This window comes from Dasypus novemcinctus, chromosome 2 (genome assembly GCF_030445035.2).
Source record: "Dasypus novemcinctus isolate mDasNov1 chromosome 2, mDasNov1.1.hap2, whole genome shotgun sequence".
In the NCBI taxonomy this organism is placed as follows: Eukaryota; Metazoa; Chordata; class Mammalia; order Cingulata; family Dasypodidae; genus Dasypus; species Dasypus novemcinctus.
In genome coordinates this window covers 158,055,691-158,067,223 of record NC_080674.1, presented here as the reverse complement: position 1 = coordinate 158,067,223, position 11,533 = coordinate 158,055,691, and the positions used below count along the sequence as shown (strand labels likewise).

Genomic DNA, 11,533 nt, shown 5'->3' with positions numbered 1-11,533 from the left:
TCATTTACAATCTTGCTTCCTCAGTGCATTATAAGCTGCACCGTAGCATACATCTCTTTTGCTTACCACCAAGGATCCAGATTCTAGTAAAGTCTCTCAATGTCATAATACTCAAACAATATTTAATGGATAAATGAACCAGTTGTCCAATTAGCCTATCAGGCTATGAGGTGCTCAAAATCAGAGGTCGTGTGTCAGAGTTCTCCAGAAAAACATAACCCACAGGATAAAATGTTTGTATGTGTGTATATATAGATTTATTATGAGGAATTGACTCACATGACTGTGGGGGCTGGTAATTGCAAATTCCAGAGGGCAAGCCAGAAACTAGAAATTCTGAAAAGGGTAATGTTGAAGTCCTGAGTACAACTCTTTAGACTGGGAACTGAGAATGAAGTAGAGGGCATAGTCTTGTGGCAGAATTTCTTTTTCTCTCTGGAACCCCTAGTTTTCGCTCCTAAGACCTCCAAGTGATTGGATGAGGCCCACACTCATTAATGAGAGTAATCTCCTCTACTAAAAGTCACCTAATTATAGATGCTTATCCTGTTTGTGAAATAACTTCACAGCAGCAATAAGGTCAGTGTATGACCAAACAACTGGACACTGTAACCTATCCAAACTGACATACAATATTAACTATCACAGGTCACTTCCTATTCAACTCTGATTTTCTGGAACCAAGCACAGTTGTGGCACATCTCATTAAATATTTCTTGAATTAAAGAGGAGCTTTCTATAGAATATGATTTATTGAATTAAGTAAAACAACAAAGTAATGTAATATAACAAATTCTTCGTGAAGAAAAGATGACGTTTAATTCAAATGGATTCACTCATGATGAGTTGAAGGAAAACCATGTCATATTCAACATTTTTTGGTCTTTATGCATTTTCCGTGGTACTGAACTTTAAGAGTGAATTTCAGAGCTCTAAGAGAAATTGATAAAAATATTTAGAGAACAGTTGTACACAATATAACCTTTTCCCCTCCTAGCCTAATTGTACCACTCAACAGGGATTTTTTTTAAATTATCTTTTTTTTTCAAAGATACATAGATCACTTAAAATGTTACATTAAAAAATATGAGGTCCCCATATGCTCCCACTCCCCCCCACTCCTCCCACATCAACAACCTCGTTCATCGTTGTGGCACATTCATTGCATTTGATGAATACATGTTGGAGCACTGCTACATAGCATGGATTATAGTTTACATTGTAGTTTACACTCCTTCCTAATCCATTCAGTGAGTTAGGGCAGGATATATAATGTCCTGCATCTGTCCCTGCAATATCATTCAGGACAACTCCAAGTTCGGAAAACGCCCCCACATCACACCTCTTCTTCCCTCTCCCTGCCCTCAGCAAATCCCATGGCCACTGTCTCCACCTCAGTGATAAAGTTTCTTCCATTGCTAGAGTCACAGTAATTCTATAGTAGAATACCAGTAAGTCTACTCTAATCCATATTTTATTCCTCCATCCTGAGGACCCTGGGATGGCCATGTCCACTCCACCTCTAAATCAAGAGAGGGATTTTTGAGAGAGGAGAGACCTTGATTTGCAAGACCCTGACTTTCAAATAATCCATAATTACAAATACTTGCCTCTTTCCTCATTACTCCCTTCCACCCTGGAGATGCCTTGCCTTGTAGCCATGGTGAAAAGTCATCTAGGCTTTTAGCAAAATAAATCTGTGTGTCAGAAGTAAAGGGAAGGGAAAGCAAAGCAGCTTAAAATAGATATTGTATGAAAAGGATGCCAATAGGATGTCTCTCTTATCCCAAAACCTTTCTACAGACAGCCTGAATCTTCTCCTAGCTCTGTTATAATGCATGATAGCCCACTATTTAGAGAGTCATTGCAATTAATACACTTCATTTTAATTTATAGTTCTAATAGAATTATAAAGATTTCAGACATTTACATCTACAGTTAACTCTTTTATCTGTTTGCTTTCCTTTCCTAACTTCTGGCTTTCATTTATGACACTGATAGAACTTTTGTTGGAGGAGAAGCAAAGGTAGATAATTCTGAAATAATAAGTTCTTCAGATGTCAGGCAAGCCCTGGTGGAAGACCATAGAGTTATCTTTGGGACTCAGGAGGCTACTGGGAGCTTGGAGAGAGATGATAGGAAATAGTGGCGGGCTCCCAAGAGTAAGCTAGGAAGCAGTCAAAAACACACTTTAGTTGTTTCAAGATATTCTTAAGAATCACCTTGGTAGTCAGGAATTGGAGAAGAACCTCTCTATCACATAGCTTAACTATATCCTTCCAGATGTCAGGATGGCAGGTTGAGTTATATTACAGGTTAAATGGGTCTGAGGGTGTCGACAGTGTAACATCATAGTCAAGAACTTGGGAATTAGCCAGACCTTGGTTTGAATCCTGGATCCTCTTCCAAATTGCCTGTTGTGGAATTGGGTTAATCACTTAACCCCTTAAACTTCAAATTTCTCATGTGTAAAAGGGGATGAAATTCTACCTCATGATTTATTAGGGGGATTAGGTTAGAAAATGTGAATAAAGGACTTAGTACAGGTCATGGCCTACAGTTTCCACTTCAGCAAATGGTATGCTGCTAATGACTTCTGGTCATGGAACCCATTTCCATTAAGTTATATAGAGATTTTCCATTAAATTATATAGAATTCTCTAACACAGATTTGCAGGACAACTTGTTCTTAAACAGGGACTGTCTATGTTGGAAGGACATTTAACTTTTAATTTCCATCTTAGTTTATGAGCCAGTCTTATTTCAAAGTCTGTAGGAGAACTGTGTGGGATGAATAGGCCAGATTCTGTCTCATGAGATTGATCCAATGGCATTGTGATGTAGTAACCTCATAAGATGTGGTCATAGCAAAACTAAATTTAAAATCCTCGCTAAGGGACTGAGTGACCATGGAAATATCTTTTCACTTCTCTGAGCCCAAATTACTTGTAACATAGCCATAATTCTGGATACCTCTTGAGATAAGCTCTTCTGAGACTCAATGTGAAAGTGTCCTATGAACTGTACTTTTTCACTTCTTACTGTTGGGGCAAGAGCTATAATGGTAAAGAATAAGATAAACACTGGAGTGTGGAAAATGTAAGTGAAAATATGTCTTCAGCAAAAAAGGTGGTAACAGCAAAGCATTGACTACATTGTGTGCTAAATTATAGTCAATGGACTTTTCCCACATATTTCATAGAAATGGGATCTGTTTTTCTTTTTATTTAACAATAACCACATGTGAAATTGAAATGATAAGAACACTGTTCATCTTTTGTAAATACTTTCTATTTGACATTGGAAAGGCAGTTGACTTTGGACTCTCAATTTTTTCATTGTTACAAAGGGAATGATAATCTCTTCCCTGCCTATCATGCAGGATTGATATGGAGATCAGGGGGCCCTATGTGGAAAAGCACTTTCTAAGCTGTATAGCAGGTTTAAAATATATATTTTTTATTGTAATAACCTGAAAGAAATAATATCTTGTTCTTTTTTGTGACCTGTACTGGATCTGGAACTTCTAGGTGTGCAGTAAACATCCATGGGACAAATTGATAAACTAAGAAATTGTTTTGGAAAATCCTGAAAATGTTGTCCAATATAAGATTCTGATCACGAAACAACATCATGGATGGTTAAGCTTGTGAGCTCTGGAAGTCAGAATTTTGTACTATTGCAGTTTCACCTCTTTATGAGCTCTGCTGTCTTGGATAAGTCCCTAAAGCTATTTAAGCCTCATCTATAAAATGGAAGTAAAACAATAGATTGATTTGAATATTGAGTGAGATAATTCTTGTGTAGCACCTGGCACAGTGCCAAGCACTAAAGACAAATGAATTTATAGGTTTTCAAAGATTCCCCAATCCAGTATTCTCTTTAATATTTCATATTTTTGTATATATGTAACAAATATATTTTCAAAGTCTGATCATGCTCTCTGCATCATTTTATACCTTTTTAAGCTTAATGTATCATGAGACGTTTTAGAAAATTTGATATATAATGTCTAGGGGGTATTTTTTATCAGTTGCATCTAAAAAAGGATTTTAAAATATTGCCAGAAATCTTTGGTGTGCTCAAGCAAATCAAACTGATTATCACAGGGTGCAAAGCAAATATCCAGGCTGAACCTGAACTGGGCCTAGAGAATGAATGGGGAGGCATATGTGCATTTAACATAAATGTGTTCCTGCTCCCATTCCCCAATCGTGAACATGACCTGGCGCACATTTGGAATACCCTGATACTTTCAGGAGAAGGAAACTGTGGGCTAATGAAGGTAAGTATGAAAGTTGGGGACTCAGATAATTCTTCTGTGTGTACTCCCTCTGAAATGGTCAGGCATGAGAAGCAGAATGGATTTCTCAAATAACTTGGGGCAAAAAGAAGGTGGGCAGAAGGACCCAGGTAGTCTAAGCATCAGGAAATTGCATGGACCAGATCTTTAAGTGGCAGCACCACAATGGGTATAAGAGCAGTTTTTGTTTGACACAACTGTTTTCTCCTCCAGTCTCACTGTGGTACCTAGAAACGCTTAGAACTATTTAGGAAATGGAAACCTGGAACAATACTGAACTTCTTGCTAGTAAAGCCAGGACAGTGGGTATTGGAGCATTGATAGTTATAGTATTACAAAAAACAGTAAAAAAATTGCCCTTACCTAACTGCTTTAGACAATGACATATTAATTACAAATTTACTATAAATGATTGAACTTGATCCTCTATTATTTGATAATAGTTTTTTCAGGTATTCTACTCTTAGAACTATCATGCTGGACAGATTCATGTAATTATTTGACATCTTTAATATTTCCAAAATAAGCTAAGGAGAAAAAAACCCACTGAAGTTGGAGGTCTCACATTTCTTGATTCCAAATCTTACTGCAGCACTGCAGTAATCAAGAACTGGCATAAGGATAGACATATAGATCAATGGAGTAGAATTAAGAGTCCAAAAATAAGCCCTTATATTTATGGTCAATTGATTTTTGACAAGGATGCTAAGAAAATTTAATGGGGGAAGATTTTTTCCAATAATCAATGTTGGGACTACATGCAAAATATCCACATGTAAATGATGAAGTTGGACCCTTATCTCATACCATATACAAAAACTAACTCAAAATGGATCAAATAGTTAAGCATGAAAGCTAAAACTATGAAAGTCTTAGAAGATTTATGTTTTTTTAATGTAACATTCCTTGTGATCTATTAACTTTAATTTAAAAAAAACATCAAGAATCATGCTAAAAAAAAAAGAGTCTTAGAAGAAAGCATGGAACTACATCTTCATGACCTTGAATTTGGCTCTGTTTTCTTAGCATACAAAAGGCAAAAGACCAAAAAATAGATAAATTGAACTTCGTTAAAATTTAAAGTTTTATACCTCAAAGGACATCATCAATGAAGTGAAAGGACATTCCATAGAGCGGGAATAATAATATTTGCAAACCCCATTTCTGATAAGGAATACATTTCTAGCATATATAAAGGGTTCTCACTACTCAACAGTAAAAACAATCAAAAAGAAACTAATCCTTTTAAAAATTGGGCAAAGGATTTGAATAGACATTTCTTCAAAGAAGGCATAAATGGCCAATAAGCACATGAAAACATGCTCTATATTATTAGTCATTAGGAGAATGCAATTCAGATCCCCAGTGAGATACTTCATATCAACTAGGATGGCTAAAATAAAAAGGATAACCAAGGTATTGGCGAGAATGTGGAGAAATTGGAACCCTCACACATTACTGGTGGGATTGTAAGATTGTGCAGCTACTGTGGAAAAGACTTTGACAGTTCCTGTAAACGTTAAATATAGAGTTTGCCATATGGTCTAGCAATTCTGCTCTAAGTGTATATCCAAGAGAAAAGAAAATGTATGTCCACACAAAAACTTGAAAGTTTATAGCAGGATTATTCATAATAACCAAAAAGTGGAAACAACCTGGATGTCAACAAGAACCCAAATGTCCATGAAAACATTATGCTAAGTGAAAGAAGCCATCCATAATGGGCTATATATTATATGATTCCATATATATGGAATGTCCAGAAAGAAGAATTCATAGAGACAGAAAATATTAGTTGTTTCGCCATGCTGAGGGGATCAAAAACAAGTATGGGTTTCTTTCTGGGAAGATGAAAATATTCCAAAGTTAGATAGATCTTATGGTTGCACAATTCTTTAAATATTGCTAAAACCACTGAATAGTATACTTTAAACCAGTTAGTTTATTATTCACTGTTACTAAAAATTATTCCTAAATACAAATTCTTAGCACTGAGAATTTTTTTTTCATTTCCCTAAAACATTGGGATCCCAGGAAAAAAGAGTAGAATGTAGATTTTGAAGAAAGAACAAAAGGTAGAAAGCTGTCATAATATATGTGGTGCCATGTAATTTTCATGATGACCACTTTGGAAGCACATAAAATGAGATTTGAGATGTTTTGGAAGGTACTGCTGTACTGGTTGAATGTGTCTGTGATAGAGGTTATGTTATTCTAGTGAGAAAAAGAGTCGATAAATAAGGCAGAGTTCTAGGATCTAGGAATGAAAGCATATTGGTGGTAGGGTGGCCAGCCATTCTGGTGTGCCTGAATCCTGGTTTTAGCACTCAAAGTTTGTGTCCCTCAGTTCTGGGAAAACCAGGACAGTTGGTCCCCTAGTTGGTAGCGACACTATGACACTGATGGCTGTTGCTTACTAAGAGACTGCTCTGGGGCTGTCATTGATTATACTAAGTTCTTTTTACTCACATTTTTCATTCCTCACAACCAACCTCTGAGGTATTTACTGCAGCTAAGTTCCCTGTCCTAGGTCATATACTTTAGATAGCAGAGCTGAGATTCTAGTCTTCACTCTTAACCACACATTATTCTAAGAGACTGAGCTCATACAAGAGATAACATTTATAAAAAAATTACCTATAAAGGGTACTTTAAGTTTACAAGCACTTTTTATATCCATTATCACATTTATTATTACTATAATACCTTTGGTTCATTCATTCATTCACTTGACATTAAGTATTTATTCAGTGCATTCTAGGTGCCAGATACTGTCAAGTGCCAAGGATAAATTATGGAACAAACCTGTGTTCTGACCTCAGAGAGTTTTCCTTTGGGGGCAAGTAAAAAATAAGTAACCAGAAAAATGAAATATTTTGGAGTTATGATAAGCATTATAAAGAAAAGAGCAAGGGACTAACATGGAAAATATCAAGGATGAATCTATTTTAGATTGGAAGATCATAGAAGGCATCTGTAGGGGCCAGATATTTAGGTTAAGATCCAAATGATAAGATAGGCTTTCAAACAACTGAGGAACAGAACTTTCTTTCTATAAAATCTCATATAGAAACCTAATATTCAAAACAGGTGAAGGGAAGCTTCTCTGCTGAAGATGGGGGTGGCCCAGAGTCCCAGCTGTTTAACCCCTACAACCCGCACTACCCTCAGGTTCAGTAAGTGGAACTGAAACTCCAGTGACATCTTGAGGTGTCATGCTTTATATTCTCAAAAGCAGGTTCTGTATTTGGTTTTCTGTTTTTACTTACATGTTAGCGAAGCAGTACACGCAGGAGTTAGGATATGTAATGTTATTGGAAGCACATAATGGGGAGGTCCTTATGGAGCATATGTGTCTCTTGTGTTCAAACTTCTTTTGATAATGACTGCATACAGGGGCCTAAAACAAAACTCACAGGTCAAACCCTCTACCTTCAGTGATCTCTTGAGAGTTTCTAATATACATGCTCAGGTACTTTATTTTGTTCAAAGGGCAGATAATGATAAAAAGATGTTTTGTTTTAAATCCCAAACATCAAAACTATGTGATCTTAAACTCAGCAACCAGAACCTAGGGTTTCCACCTCAAAGGGCAGCTAAAGTCACTCAGCTCAGATCCTTGGCTGCATAATATATATCTGCAACTTATTGCAAGTTATTGGAAGAATATAAGACCATCTTGGGAAATGACAAAAATTACTAAAACCACTGTTCTGATGTTTGCTTCTGGAGACATTTTAGTTTATCCAAGCCTCACTTAACCTGCAGGCTGTGGTCCTATTCTGGCATTGGCGATAGTTCAGAGTCCTTTGAGAACTAGGAGACTGAGATACTAAGGAAAGAAATTACCAAGTTTAAAATTTCCCAATATTTCCCCAATTTATTTTTGCCTTTCTTAATACTGCTAGAGTTAGAGTAAGCTGTTCCTTAGAGCCTCAAGTGACAGGATAATTTGTCTCCAGATAGAAGGGAGCCTTGGGAAGATCATGAGCACAGTGTAATGAGCAGATTAGGAATGCGTTACTACAGTTTCCTACTCCATTGTTTTGGATGATAGTATATCCATATACCCAATACTGTCCCATCTATAAAACTTCAATGGCTCATGTTACTTATTGCAATATTTTCCAAACTTCAGTCATTTGGCCAATAAATCTTTCTGTAACCATATACTATTTTTCTTTAAATAGTTTTCTTTAAATAGGCTCATTTTAAAAACTTGACTATACAGTTTAGATTTTTCCTTAGCATGAATACCCATGGTATCTTGGCTTTGAAGTTGTAATTATAATTTTGCTAACACACATTAAAAGAAAAAGCTATAATTATTGAAATAAAATATATTGGAATACTATAGTCATCACTAATACTATTAGAAGGCACTCAAAGCACTCTTTGTGAAACATTCTTTATGTCTCTTATGTCCTTTGTTAATGATTAAGTTTACATGGTATGTTTGGAAAGTGTTTACTAAAGAATTGCTACTTTCCTGGGCTCTTAGAGTATGATTAGGATTTTGAAGTTGGATATGAGTATGGGAGTAGGATAGTTTAATTAAAGGGAATTATATACAAAAAGACACAAAACTGAAATAGCATGGACCCAAAACAGTTTAAGGTAATTTGACCCAAGAGTGAGAGAAGGGGAGGTCTCCCTAAAGGGAGAAATGGATTGACTTAAGGAGAATATTGTAGAGCATGCAAAAAAGTTTCTCCTGACTGTCCTGGGAACCACTGTTTTAATTAAGATGTCCAGTCAGATTTGCATTTTAGAAAGTCCACTCTCAAGGTGTAAAGAGTGGATTGAAGTAAGAGTTGCCAAAGTTTTCCTATAAACAGCCAGTTAATATTTTAGGATTTTTACACTCTGTATGGTCTGTTGCAGCTGCTCAACTCTGTTGTTATAACCTGAAAGCAGCCATAGACAATATGTAAACAAATAAGCATGGCTGTGTTCCAATAAAATTTTATTTCTAAAAACAGGTGGCAGGCTGGATTTGGCCCACAGGCCACAGTTTTCTAACCCCTGGATCAGAGGATATAAGACTAAAGGGAAGGAGATGGTAAGATTGGTAGTGCAATATTAGGGGCAAGAAATGAGAGGACTTAACTGAGGCAAAAGCAATGAAGTTGGAAGAAAAAAAAAAGAGTAGGAGCTTTAATTGTCAGTGGTCTTTAAGGGGATGGGGGAGTAGTAAGAGGGATGAGTCCTCTTTTTCCCCAAGATCTATTCTGACAGAAATATTTTGATTTAAACATATAAAATCGCCATTGTTTTAGAAAAAATATGGTCAAATATTAGTATTATATGGTTTAATATCATTCAACCCAAGATTGTAAAAATGGTAAAAGTAATTATTCTTATACAGGAAGTTGAAAACTTACCTTATGTGAAGTGGTAGCAAAAATATCTGAAACAAAAATGTTTGGAAAAAAGAATCAAATGAAACAATGTGGTATTGAAATGTGGACAGCTAATTGGTCTATTAAGTAACCAAATATAAATAAATAAAAGTTATAGGAAGCAAAGTGATTCCACATAAGGTTATCTGGCCATGTTGGACTCCTCAGTACTGTTTAACTTCCTCTCCTCATTCCTGGGACACTTAATGTCTCACCTGGGAACTTAGCCTTGGCCCTTTTGCAGGTTTAATGCTGACCTAGGCAGGAGAGATTTAAACCCAAACTTCCTCTGCTGGGACACAGCATCATCCACTGCTTTGCTGGTTCAGACCCCGCATAGACCCACTTTAGATACAGATCTAGTACTTTGCAGTCATCATGGCTGCCTACTGATAGAAATGTTAGATAACTGCCATTGTTTCTGATTTTTGCCTATTGTAGGGTATTCCTTTTTTCCAAACCCTACCTGCTTGTAAGGAAGCCTCTTCCTTTGTTTGGGATTTCTGTATCAACTGCTTATGTGAATTATTAATGGTTCCTATTACCTTCATATTTTCTCCCTGACCACCTGGATTTTTTTCAGCAGCTGCTGCTAAGCTTCTTCCTTGCCTCCCCCTGTACCTGAACAATTTAGCAGACAGTTAGTTCTATATCATAGGCTCCCCTTGTTAGTAACATTTCACTGGAGTTAATCAGAATGGTCTGGGCTTTTTCTTGAAATTTTATAACATCCAGTTATGCTCTACTGATAAACCATATCAGAAGCTGACATTGCTTTATATAGTGTGCATGTGTGTGAGAGAGAGAGTATGGTGGGAAAGAATTAGGAAGAAGAGGGAGGAGAGTTGTAATTCATTATTAACTCAGAAAGCCAAATTATTTGTCAGATGTTGACTACATCTCTCATAGATTAACTCTCAGAATATTTTGAATCTGAATCTGGCTCAACATTCTTGGAAAATAAAAAGTGTATTCAGCCACTGATATTCATTCTTGTTAATGTAATGAATTTTTCATTTCCAAGAGAAGCCTTGAAGTTTCAAAAATCCCTACATGTTGAAAATAGTTGTTAGCTTGTTCCATCCTCTGGTATCCTTTGATATGTTTGTTCCCTCCCCAAGGTTCTTTGGAAAATCCTTACATGAGAAATAGCCAATAGACAAGATAGCCATGAAGAAAGTTTTCATCTTTTCCATAAGGAATACCGTAATTCATCCACCTGAGTTCCTTCCATCAAATTTCCCAAGTAAATTCCCAATGGCTTAGATCTCTTGCCAGTGGAGGGCTCTTGCCCCATTATGAGAATCTCATTCCCCATTATGAAGTCATTTTGCAAATGATCTATTTACATGTGGCACCACAGACCAAGAAGGCTTCTAAGGGAAAATACTTCCTTCTTAACAGGCTGTACAGTCCATGGCATGACAGCATGGCTAACACAGTTTTGTTCATTTAGTTTTCAGTTTTATAGAAGTAAATTCTGTTGTTGTTATTTTTTTAATAGTGAGAAGAAACAAATATAGGAAAGATTAGCATAGAGTGAGTATTTCTGGAGTACTTTTTCAAAATTTGCATGTCTTCCCTTTATCGCTGCTCCCCTTAACCCAGATATTCTCATTCAGAAGGTCCAGGGTATTACATAAGAGAGTCTGATTCACCTCTTTAATTGATAATCAGTGGATTAGGGGACCACAATCTGACACTCAAGAGCTATTTATCCCAGTCCTTTCCTCCCCTAATCCCTAAAGGCAGTTGTTTTGTTTTATTGAGTAATCCCATTACCCCTTGTCGTTATCATACCCATTCCTAACTCTTTATCCATATACCA

General features: G+C 36.3%; 1 long non-coding RNA gene across 1 annotated transcript; it reads right to left on the bottom strand.

Moving 5' to 3' along the window:
- Positions 1-753: 753 nt before the first annotated feature.
- On the bottom strand, positions 754-10,932 carry LOC131280209 (uncharacterized). The gene is made up of 4 exons (XR_011645303.1): positions 10,847-10,932; positions 9,688-9,713; positions 7,573-7,703; positions 754-932 (listed from the first exon to the last, which is right to left on the bottom strand). It is a non-coding gene; the product is annotated as an uncharacterized lncRNA (long non-coding RNA).
- Between the last annotated feature and the right edge of the window lie 601 nt (positions 10,933-11,533).